We start from the raw sequence: 12031 nt of genomic DNA, 5'->3' as shown, positions 1-12031 counted from the left end.
CCCCACACACACACACACACACACACAAAATGTAAACACCTTCATGTCGTTCCAAGCCTATGTGACTTTATTTCTTCTGTGGAACACAAAAGATATTTTGACAAATGTCTCAGTGTATTTTTTTTTCAGCACAACACAAGTATATGTTTTGTTCATTGTATGGACAAAAACAGTTGAAACATTCTTCAAAATATCTTCTTTAGTGTTTCACAGAAAGCCATACAGTTTTGGAATGACAAGAGGGTGAGTAAATGACGACAATTTAATTTTTGGATGAACAATTCCTTTAAATGACTTTCGAAATTAAATCTCTGAAGAAAATTACTCTAAATATAATATAAAATATCAACACACCAAAACAAAAACAAAATACAAATATTTCATATATTTCTGTGTAGCAGGAAATAATAATAGTTACCAGTTTGTAAATGGGCCCGGCTGGATTTTCTGTTGTATTTAAAACTGACTTTAAAATGTAGTTTACAATACAAGGCTGCTTGTCTGACAAAATGTACATGCAAAAAGATTGAGAATCTATTTATGTAGACTGATACATCAATAGATAGATAGATAGATATAATTGATAGAAAGATAGATAGATAGATAGATAGATAGATAGATAGATATGATTAAAGTTGAGGCTTCAGCCGTCTCCGACTCATGCATAAGCAGGTGTGGGTTTTTGCAAAAGCAAGATATGAAACCACAGAGCTCCAAATAGAACCGCAGAGGGAGGTCAGGTTGATGAGAACATCGTATTTTTCCCTTTCAACGCCACGTTTACCGGGTACTCAAATACCAATTATTTCTCATCTGTATATAAATACAATATATATAAATATTAATATGTACATGTATTCACATAAATACTAAAATGTATCACTTCTACTACTAATAATAATAGTTGTTGTGATTATGTTATATACACATTGTAAAAAGTGATAACATGTACATTAATGTTCTATTATCTCACCCTTAAAAATTACTTTCAGTAATATGGAATAATACTGAATATTATTCTTATAAATTAATATAAATAATTGTACATAAAATAAAACTTTTGAATATCATTATTTATTTATTTATTGCCTTCTTCAGAAACTGCTGTATGAAGCTCATTTTAAATTACATGACAAAACATTTTACTGCAAGGATGACTTTTAAAAGTGTGCAAAAGTGCTATGTGTGTGTGTGAGTGTATATAATAATATATAATATAATATAATATAATATAATATAATATATGGTGATGACTAAAATTAGAATTCTCACCTATGTGGTTTTATAAATAATGATCACTGTAATGAAACTGCTTTCCTTCCTGGTCCTACAGCTTAAAGTTCACATTTTGTCTCTTTGGACGCACGATTAGCTTTGATCTTTGGAGAGCTGGTGTACATTGTGCTGCCAGAAATTTTAGACTTTTTTGTCAAAACTTCTCCAATATTACTTGTTTAAAGACCTCGTTAAAAAATAAACCCTGAACCTTTTGATCTTACTCACAAATGAGCAGCCTGTAACATCAAAACCAGATGTCAGGATATCTTACAGCAATAAAATAAGCGGCTTCATGGCTTCAGTCATGGAACCACGTAAGAGGCAGTTCAGGAGACGAGCCACTAAGAAGCGCTGTTACATGTGAAATCATTTGCCGTCCCAAAACCTCTTGTTATGAGAGCAGTTGATATATTTCTTCACAAAAACAGATATAGTACATTCCAACAGGTCTTTTAACACTCCCATTTAAAGTCACGAATATGGTGTAGCCTACAACTGCTTTGTTAGACTAAATAATTTATTCACAAATTAAATAAAAACTGATCGTGATTTTTCTGACAGTCCTCGGTATCAAACATAAGCACAGCCACTGAATCAGTCACTTTTAATGAAATAGCTCTGTCTAAAAAAAAACAACATATCCTGTCATGCTCACAGGCAATTTTTCTCTTCACACAGGATACAAGAAGCTGATAAAAGGCCTAGGCAAACAGGAATGTGTACCTTTCTAAAAAGTACTGTCTGTATTTTTGACTTTCCTCAACCCCTTCCTTATCTACTTGCATAATATCTGCTGTCAGAAACCCTGTGCTGTTTTAGGAATGTCATTTTTCATTAATTGGATGCAGTACATCATTGTTATCAATTGCGCAAGAACCTGCACAGCTATGAGAAACAGACCTTTCAGTCTCATTCTTATCAAAACCCTGTGAACCTAAACTTATCAACTATTGTAAGAAGTCAACTCAATATAGATGGCATTCCAGAAAAGACAACGATATCTTGAAACTTTAAATAAATAATGTACATTGCTGCTTAAGAGTAGCTGATGATAGAAATGTAAATCAGTATGATCCCTCTGACAAATAACTGGATGGATATAAAAGAAAGGAAGCCTCTACAGTAACCCATAATACTGCAAGCAGTGTTATTTTAGTATTATTTACAAAAATATTATAGTTTTCATCAATTTTTTATATTTTATTATATTATATAATAATAATAAATATTAACCCACATATATATATTATATATATATATACATGTATGTATATATATATATATATATATTAGTTGCCAAGGCAACATTTCTCATTTTTAAATGTATTTTTTTCATCTAATATTTATATTTTATTTCAGTTTTATTTCAAATACTGAAAACAAATTTTAATCGTTTTAATTTTAGTTGATTAAAAAAAAAAAAAAAACACTGATGGCAAGTGAGAATATACAATAATATGGCACGTTTGCTGATCAAGGCAAATTATGTGGTTGTGGTTTTGACTGTCTGTATGAAGCCTCCGCATTTTCAAAAACAAACGAAGTTACTAAATGTTACCCTGCAAAAAAATAACCACAAAAAAATAAAAATCCCTTCTGCCCCCATTTTGTTTCATCATTTCTCATGAGTGCGAGAAATCGCCAAACAAAGACAACTGTACTATAAAAATGCCATGCGCTGGGATGAATTCAAGAGGAGAGGAGATTGATAAACAACTCCATAAGAGGTGTTTTGTTGGCAAATGCCAATGTTGACTGAGTCACTGGCCAATTGCGCACTGAATTTCTGGGATTATCACACTGATAAACCACAGACAAATAGCTGTTTGGTTTAGTTAACCAACTTCAGTAACCATTGTCTAATAGTCTTCACAGAGAAGAATGAAATCAGCATGGCCTTTTTGTGCTAATACTTAGGTATACTTTTGTATTCAGTTTCACATATAAAAAAAACCCTCCAGCTAAATCACACGATAATCTTTGCTTTGCTCGTGTGGTGCTTATTTGTGCTAGTTGAGAACTTGATGTCGTAGGGAATACAGACCAAGCATTTTAACCTTTTTGAGCTCAAAGCTATTCATTCTCCACAACAATATTTGAAGGCCCCATTACTTTTCCAGTTATTCATGATTTACTGGATATTTAAAAAAATAATAAAAAATTTCCTCCAATTTCTACAGCATAAATTTTTTTTTAAGTAAAAATGTATATTCATTATAAAAAAAAACATCCCATGATGTTTTTACAATTTTATGAATTTACATATGACATTTCCAGTTCTAGAAATTGCACTTTTAAAATTAGGCTTCCTCAGGTTTTTCAAGACTGTTTTGGCAGGGTGAATTAAAATAAGAATTATCTTGATTTTTTGTTGTTTTGGCTTATTTTAATGCTTGTTTTGCCATCTTGAGGCCCGCTCGTTGAGAGCCTTTGTCTTAATACTTACAACTTTGGGTCTTCATTTGCATGAGAACATGGGACAGATACTATAGTCATTAGTCACTCCATGTGATGTAAAATAGGTCCGGTGTGTGTGAAGCTTGCCATGCTTTCCAAAAAACATAAAAAAATAATTATAACAAATGTATTTCATAAGGACAAGCACAACATTTATCAACCGCTAAAAGGAATCGTTCAGCTAAAATGAAAATACTGTCATTATTTACTACATTTTTTGTTTTCCACATAAAATAACAGCATGTTTGTTTTAAATGACATGAGGGTGACTAAATAATGAAATAATTACTATTTTTGAGAGAACTATTGCTTTAAAGTTCACATTTAGCTTCATATATATTTTTAAAACATGTCCAAACACACAAATCAGTGTCTTGAAACGCTCCTGATATGGGGCAGGGCCTCTGACCCAGGACAGCACAGCTGGGAATTCTTTCAGATGAGTTTGGGAAAATTCCTCATGAGACGAGACTCTCAAAAAGATCTAAACAAACCCTGACAAGAGCACCACAAGACTTTTCAACCTCATTTTGGAACAAGATGATCACCAATGCAACCCAGTAGTATTTTTTGCTTTAAATGAAGTATGGTAGATAAAGAAATTTCAATGTGTTTTTCTAACTACACAACAGTCATATATCTAGTTACTGGCTTTTAGAGGTTACATGTTGTTACAGTGACCCTGGAAATGTAAGTAATGTAATAAGTACTCAGAGCACAGCAGCAGTGGTTCATAATTCTTTACATCTCTCTCAGTCATATCAGATTACTTGTTCTTCTCCAAAAACATATTTCCAATATTTGTCTTGATTTATCCATCATGCGTTTATCACCTCATCGGTTTTCTCAAGCTGTAAATCTGTCAAACGAAAAATCACATGTTGAACTTTGGGACTTTTGCGAGCATCTTTGTTCCATCCACATTTATCAACCGCTAAAAGGAATCGTTCAGCTAAAATGAAAATACTGTCATTATTTACTACATTTTTTGTTTTCCACATAAAATAACAGCATGTTTGTTTTAAATGACATGAGGGTGACTAAATAATGAAATAATTACAATGTTTGAGAGAACTATTGCTTTAAAGTTCACATTTAGCTTCATATATATTTTTAAAACATGTCCAAACACACAAATCAGTGTCTTGAAACGCTCCTGATATGGGGCAGGGCCTCTGACCCAGGACAGCACAGCTGGGAATTCTTTCAGATGAGTTTGGGAAAATTCCTCATGAGACGAGACTCTCAAAAAGATCTAAACAAACCCTGACAAGAGCACCACAAGACTTTTCAACCTCATTTTGGAACAAGATGATCACCAATGCAACCCAGTAGTATTTTTTGCTTTAAATGAAGTATGGTAGATAAAGAAATTTCAATGTGTTTTTCTAACTACACAACAGTCATATATCTAGTTACTGGCTTTTAGAGGTTACATGCTGTTACAGTGACCCTGGAAATGTAAGTAATGTAATAAGTACTCAGAGCACAGCAGCAGTGGTTCATAATTCTTTACATCTCTCTCAGTCATATCAGATTACTTGTTCTTCTCCAAAAACATATTTCCAATATTTGCCTTGATTTATCCATCATGCGTTTATCACCTCATCGGTTTTCTCAAGCTGTAAATCTGTCAAATGAAAAATCACATGTTGAATTTTGGGACTTTTGCGAGCATCTTTGTTCCATCCTCCGCACATGCCCTCACCTCAAAGGTCAAAGATCAGCCTTTCAGCGCATTACATCTCTGTGTGAGCACAGCTATAATATTGCACTTCTAGTAGACATTCCTCTTTGACATTTCATGGAAGAAGGGCTTTGGTGCGTCACCAGTGTTTTGGTTGGCTGTAGAAGGAAGAAGACATCTCCTAAAACAGATATTCAGTCAAACTGACATGCAAAGTATAATGGGTAAGGCAGTGCCAGGTACAGTTTCATAGCTTTAAAAAGATCAAATATGACATGTACACAGAAGTTTCTAAGTGATCAGACCATTTTTGGCTGGTGAACGAAAAATTCCCATTGGCTTACATTGACCCAAGTCATATCTAGAGACGGAAATATCACAAACAACTGATCTAGACTAGTATGTAACCACTTTCAGCTAGTCAGAACACCCTAGCAACCACAGCAATTCCCCAGCAACCACTCAGAGTCATGGGAAGGCACCCATTCAATGTATTTTCATTGTAAATTTAGAAAATGTGTATGTGTGTGTGTAATAATAATAATAACAATAATACAAATATAATATTAATAAGGCATAATGTCTTTAAAAAAAGAGAGAAATGTTATGTAAAAGTTAAAACACCGCTGCGTAGGCTATACAACAACAGAGTCAAGTGATTCCCGTGAGGCCACAAGCTATCATCTGTGATAATTACCACTACAGGAAGTGAAATGCATCAATACAAACTGGACCTCTATTATAAACATGAATGGACCATTGTGACTATCTAGGCATGAGTGGGTTGGTTTGTACATTTGGCCAAGACATACAGGACAGTGCCCTTGTGTGTCCTTCACCCATGCCGAGAAGAGAAGTTCAAGACTCGGCCATGGCTGAACAAGATTCCCCCATTCTGCCCACAGGGATATTGCTCCCGGCCCACTCACAGAGACAGATTTCCATTGCATCCTGTTTTCCCTTCTAAATACTTGGAAAAGAGAGCAACTACATATGCAACCACAGATGTCATAATGTCAGACTGCACATACTTTACACAAATAACTTTGTGGAAAGAAGCTATTTTGGGTTACTCATAACTGCGTGTTCTGGAATGACAAGCAGATGATAACCAACTAAGCTAAAGGAATATGCTAGAATAATTATTTCTTACTGTCAGCTCTGATAAGAAGTGATTTCTTCATGAGAAAGCTCAGTGTGTATAAACTGTCCGCAAAAGATTGAACTGCCTGTTATAATACACAAAGGAAAATAAATCCTTACAGCATCTTTAAATGTGAAGTATGCTGTTTCTGCGCATACTACTGTCACCTAGAGGAACTACACAAATAAAGCATCTTTTCAAACAAGCTTTACAAATGTCCCTTATATTCATATACCCTTATATGATAATTATTATCTTTACAGTATCTTACTATTTTATATGAGGTTTGACAGTAAAGAGCTGACATGTGCACCAAAAGACAGTAAAGCGCTAATGTGTGGCAAAAACTGGAGTTTAGCTTACCTGTCGAGAAGAAACTCCACAAGTTCAGTGTCTTGATTGAAATTCAAACATTCCATCAAATTCCTTTGTCTTGTAAAAGCACCGCCAGCATTTACCCTTGTTTTACCCCATTGTCTATCTCTGTGTATTTTGGTAAGTCTTCGGATTTTGGCTTATAACCAAATTTGGATTTCTATTCCCATGTCAGCCCGGGTCCCACACTGGGTAAACACCCTCTGGCTCAGCTTACCTCAGTAGCTACACCCAAACTCTCGCCATTGACATATCTGATCTGACCGCTCTAAATGTTTTGATCAGGGGTCTCCAAACTCGTTCCTGGAGGGCCGGTGTCCTGCAGAGTTAAGCTCCAATTTGCCTCAACACACCTGCCTGGAAGTTTCTAGTATGCCTAGTAAGACCTTAATCAGCTGGTTCAGGTGTGTTTAATAAGAGTAGGAGCTAAACTCTGCAGGACACCAGCCCTCCAGGACCGAATCTGGTGACCCCTGGTTTTGATGGTATCTGGGAGTCTCAGTGTGTTGTTTACACTTTTGGGGGAGATAGACCCATGAATGGAATATTTATAGTAGTGAATGAACAATAAACTTGGTTAAGAGTATGTATTTTGACAAAAAGTCTTTCAAACTTCACCTTTAAACTTTGGTAATCAAAGGTTAACATGTGCTACTCATTGTAATGCATTAGGGGGAGACAAATACTCACAAACTCTATACTGGGTACTATTGAGAATGTAACTCTAACACCTGGACCTTCTCATTAGAGTCTTTTTGGGAAGACCATGTGATGTCATGGTTTTATTTATTTTGTGTGTGTGGCCTTTGGGGAGGGTTGAGGGTGGGGGGTTTTGTAGTTGTGTTGATTTGTTTTGTTTCTTGTTTTCCCTCTTATCAGACATCCTGTCTCATTTTGCAACTGAGGTAATACATTTTATGTCAGGAAAAAGAAGAAAAGGAAAAAGAAAAGAAAAAAGAAAAAAAGAAATGCAAACTTTTTTTTTTAAATAAATCAAACCAACACAAACCATCATCAATAAATAGATAATCTCCATAAACATTCTACGGAAATGTCGGTGCACACAGCTGCAAATAGATGTTTCTAATCTAAGACATTAAATACTACAACATTTCCAGAGACTGAGTGTTCTTTTTTTTTTTAAAGGTTTATTTACGGCATTTTATGCCTTTATTTTGATAGGACAGTATAGGTCGACAGGAAGTGAAGTGGGTGAGAGAGAGGGGGGATGGGATCGGGAAAGAACCGTGAGCCAGGACTCGAACTCGTGACACCCGAAGCGCAATGGCGCTGTATGTCGGCGCGCTGCCCACGAGGCCATTGGCGTCGACAGCGATTGAGTGTTCAACTTAGAATGGAGATGTTAAAAAAAGCTTGCCGCATACTTAGAGCCATTCTCCTCACATACTTGAGAGTGTCTTCAGGGCTATGTGCTGAGTAACACACTCGTGAGGCCTCGTGGCCTGGGTTCAGCGCTCCTCTGCATTGCTGTCAGCCAGTTCATCTTCAGCTCTGTCAAGCAAGGGCTCTCTACGTCTGAAACAATTAGCAACTTGATGTGAGCATTCATGAGTACAACAGCCTAACCTTGACACCAGTGACACAGTTCGGCAAAAGGGAAATGTGAACAGCACTTTCTAAGAATATCATATTCTTTGATGTGTCATTACTTTAGTGAAAATTAATAGATAAGTTAAACTATTACTAAACTATTTCTATTACTTAAATTTCTGATCCCGATAAGCAAAAAAGTTAAAATGGTTACTTAAAAAACAAACAAAAACATTTTCACGATTTTTATGCAAAAGCGTTTTGTTGACTGTATTCATGCATGTAGCTCAACCACTCAACTATTCATTTTTAATTTTATTTAATTGAAATATAGGTTTATCAACATCTATAAACCAACATTTGGTCCCAAACTAGCTAGAACTTCTGCAATTGACTAGCTAGTAAATCTGCAAATTTGTCATTCGCAACACTGTTACCCATTCTGGAATAGTTTGTATTTAATATTGTAAATCTTATTTAATATAGATGTTTACATTTTAATGCTAGAAAACAACAAAAAATGACTGATCATGGTTTTAAAACGTGGCCCAAATTTCGATAAAGGGTTGTATTCGAGTCCCTTCAGTTCCTCTGTCTAGATTTTATTTATTCAAATGTTTTTTTTTGGCAAACTTTCTATTTACCACTAGAAAAAGGCCTGACCTGCAGCACACAGACATTGCCTTTAGTAACTGAATTTGTTCATACTTTTATGAACTCATAAGAGGTTTTGCACCCAATGACCCTGCAAAAACATGCACAAGAATGTTTCCCCTTGCTCTACTTATTTTTCTCTCTAGTGTAAAACACACTTTGGAATGTGATAATTTGACTTGACAGATCAAAATTGGTTTGGTTGCCAACAAGATACATGGAACCAGTTGCATAATACAGAATAATTGGGAACATAAGTTATAGCTCTATTGTCTCATCTTTATTATATCTTCCACTATCTGTGTTCAGATTATCTTTACAGCTGAATTTCTTAGCCATGGTTGATCTTATCAGCATTATTAATGAAGCATGTATTTGATAAGTGCTGACATTTCTGTACAGTATATCCTCCTGATATCCTTCTTGAAAACCATATGCATTCTGTCAAAATGAAAATGATTGATTTCCTGCTGCCATATTCATTGTCCTGTATCTGCCTGAAAACACTGAATATTTCAAATTTCATATTTTCCCCCATTTAAATTATACATTTCAATCTGCATTAACTATAAGAGCTATTCTACTGAACGCAGTGTTGTAAAGTGTTTCCTTTTGTTTCTTTCTTTTTTTAAAAATAAATGTTAGGTATTCACTTTGTAAAATCTTATCTATATGTGACAACCTCACACTTCCCGCTCACTCTTTCACATACAGCAGACATACTGTGTGTCCCTAACCAGCTGTGATGGAGCGCTCCTCTTCCTGAGGGATTTATCTATAGCGCCGGATGTTTGGGAGCTTTCGAATCGTGAAAATCTTCCTCTTCCTCTCATGGTTCAACATGGGAAGGACTCAAGGTCAGGGAACGTACTCTTGCACAACCCTAAAAAGTATGTATTTATTTATGAAATAAGGACTTTTATTTTTATTATCCGTTATTTTGAGTGACTTGTAAAAAAGGTTTCATTCAAAGGTATTCTTTTCTTTTTTTTTAATCACATCATGCATATCAATGTCACAATCATATTTACTTATTTATGAAAGAAGGACTTTCATTTAATTGTATTTTTATTTTCTGATATCTATCTCTGTTTTATGAAATAAGGGCTTTTATTTTATTTTTTATTGTTGTTTATTTTAAATGACTCATAAACAAAGATTTCAGTCAGAGGTATTATTTTCTCTTTTTTTACCACATTGCATGCATATCAGTGGTACAATAGACTTCCTTCTGATTTGATTTGACATACATTTCCATTTTAAGTTGTTTAGCACAAGTAGGGCAAACATTCTTTTAAGTATTTATTCAACAAAAGTCTCAGTGTAAGAATTTCTGCTGTGGAAAGATGTAGGTCTTGATTTGGTAATTCCATAAACCCTTAATTTCTTCATTTTGACCGATTCATTTGTGGTGTTTCTTGAGTGTTTCAGGTCATTGTCTTGTTACTGCTTTGTCCACTTGTGGTTCAGCCTCAGCCTTTGGACAGATGGTCTCACATTCCCCTCAACTACTTTCTGGTTTTGTGTAATTCATGGTTGACTCAGTGACGACAGTCTGGCCAGACCCTGAGGCTCAACAGCAGCCCAAAACCATAATGCTTCCACCACCAAGCTTTACAGATGGTCCGAGGTGCTGCTGGCCAAAGGCAATCCTTGTTATTTGCCAAACATGTCAGGCTTTGGTGCCAGTCAGCTCTAACTTGGTCTCATCTGTCCACAACACACTGTTCCAACACTACTTAGATGTTGTTTGGCAAACATGCCTGATAAATCTGCAGTATAAATCCTGTAGCCTCATAGGTTTCCTGATCACTTCCAGCAAATGTTATTGATCCGCTCGTTTGGTGAAATCATTTGACCTGATAGATAGCCAGTGGTTTGAAATGTTCCCAAATAGACAATATTTAAATCAATCAGTAATAACAAATTGACAATGTTGAAAACGTTTAAAGATATATATATATATGTATATATATATATATATATAAAAGGACACAATAATTTGATCAAAAGTATGACAAAAATGTTACAAAGAGGTTTCAAATTTCTTTTGAACTTTGTTCATTAAATAACTGAAAAAAGCTTGCCACAAAAAATTGGATTATAAAAAGAAATATGTCTTGAGCATCAAATTTGCATATTAGAATGATGCCTGAAGGATCATGTAACACTAAAGTAAAAATTCAGCATTGCCATCACAGGAATAACATTTTAAAATATATTAAAACAGAAAACAGTTATTTTAAATTGTAATAATATTACATAATATTACAGTTTTTATTGAATTTTTTTATCAATTAATGCAGTCTGGTATGCATAAGAGACTTTTCAAAAACATTAAAACAATTTTAACTGTAGTGTATGTAATTTTCAGTATTGCGATTTGAACAATAAATAGTTTTAAAAATAAAGAAAAACTGCAAACTTTTTATATCTTAAACATACTTTTTCCACACCCCTGTAGCTTGTCCTTAAGTAAGCATGTTCCATCAGTTGGACAGAATATTCCGTGACCGGTAGTGAGGAAAAGTCAGGTGTTCCCTGCTTATCATATCCTGCTGTCAAGAAAATGACCAGATGAGAATCCACCCTGTGCTTGCGTTTCCTAGGACATACAGTACATGATGCAACAAACAGGAAGTCATCACTCATGCTGACCGCCCTGTTAATGCAGGACAAAAATCTGCTGAAAACATTATGTACGGTCTCCTTTGGGACTGCCAGTTTTTAAGATGATTACCAATATGTTTTTTCATTCTGTACATCAATCTGACCTGTCTTTCACATTTCTAGACACAGACAGGTTTGGAATGGGGAAATTAAGGGAATATTATTACTTGTATAATGTAATTTTGTTTTGTGAATTAACATTGTGAACTGCCATA

The 12031-nt window shown here is 34.8% G+C and overlaps 1 long non-coding RNA gene across 1 annotated transcript; it reads right to left on the bottom strand.

The window, feature by feature from the left end:
- Positions 1-5289: 5289 nt before the first annotated feature.
- Positions 5290-7277, bottom strand: LOC107716596 (uncharacterized). Its single transcript, XR_001637229.1, has 3 exons — positions 7159-7277; positions 5444-5580; positions 5290-5365 (listed from the first exon to the last, which is right to left on the bottom strand). It is a non-coding gene; the product is annotated as an uncharacterized LOC107716596 (long non-coding RNA).
- Positions 7278-12031: the final 4754 nt, after the last annotated feature.

The sequence above is a fragment of the Sinocyclocheilus rhinocerous genome, unplaced genomic scaffold (assembly GCF_001515625.1).
Source record: "Sinocyclocheilus rhinocerous isolate Xijiao unplaced genomic scaffold, SAMN03320098_v1.1 scaffold1874, whole genome shotgun sequence".
NCBI classification, from domain to species: Eukaryota; Metazoa; Chordata; class Actinopteri; order Cypriniformes; family Cyprinidae; genus Sinocyclocheilus; species Sinocyclocheilus rhinocerous.
The sequence above is the reverse complement of the archived record's forward strand: the minus strand, read 5'-3'. Positions and strand labels throughout refer to the sequence as shown.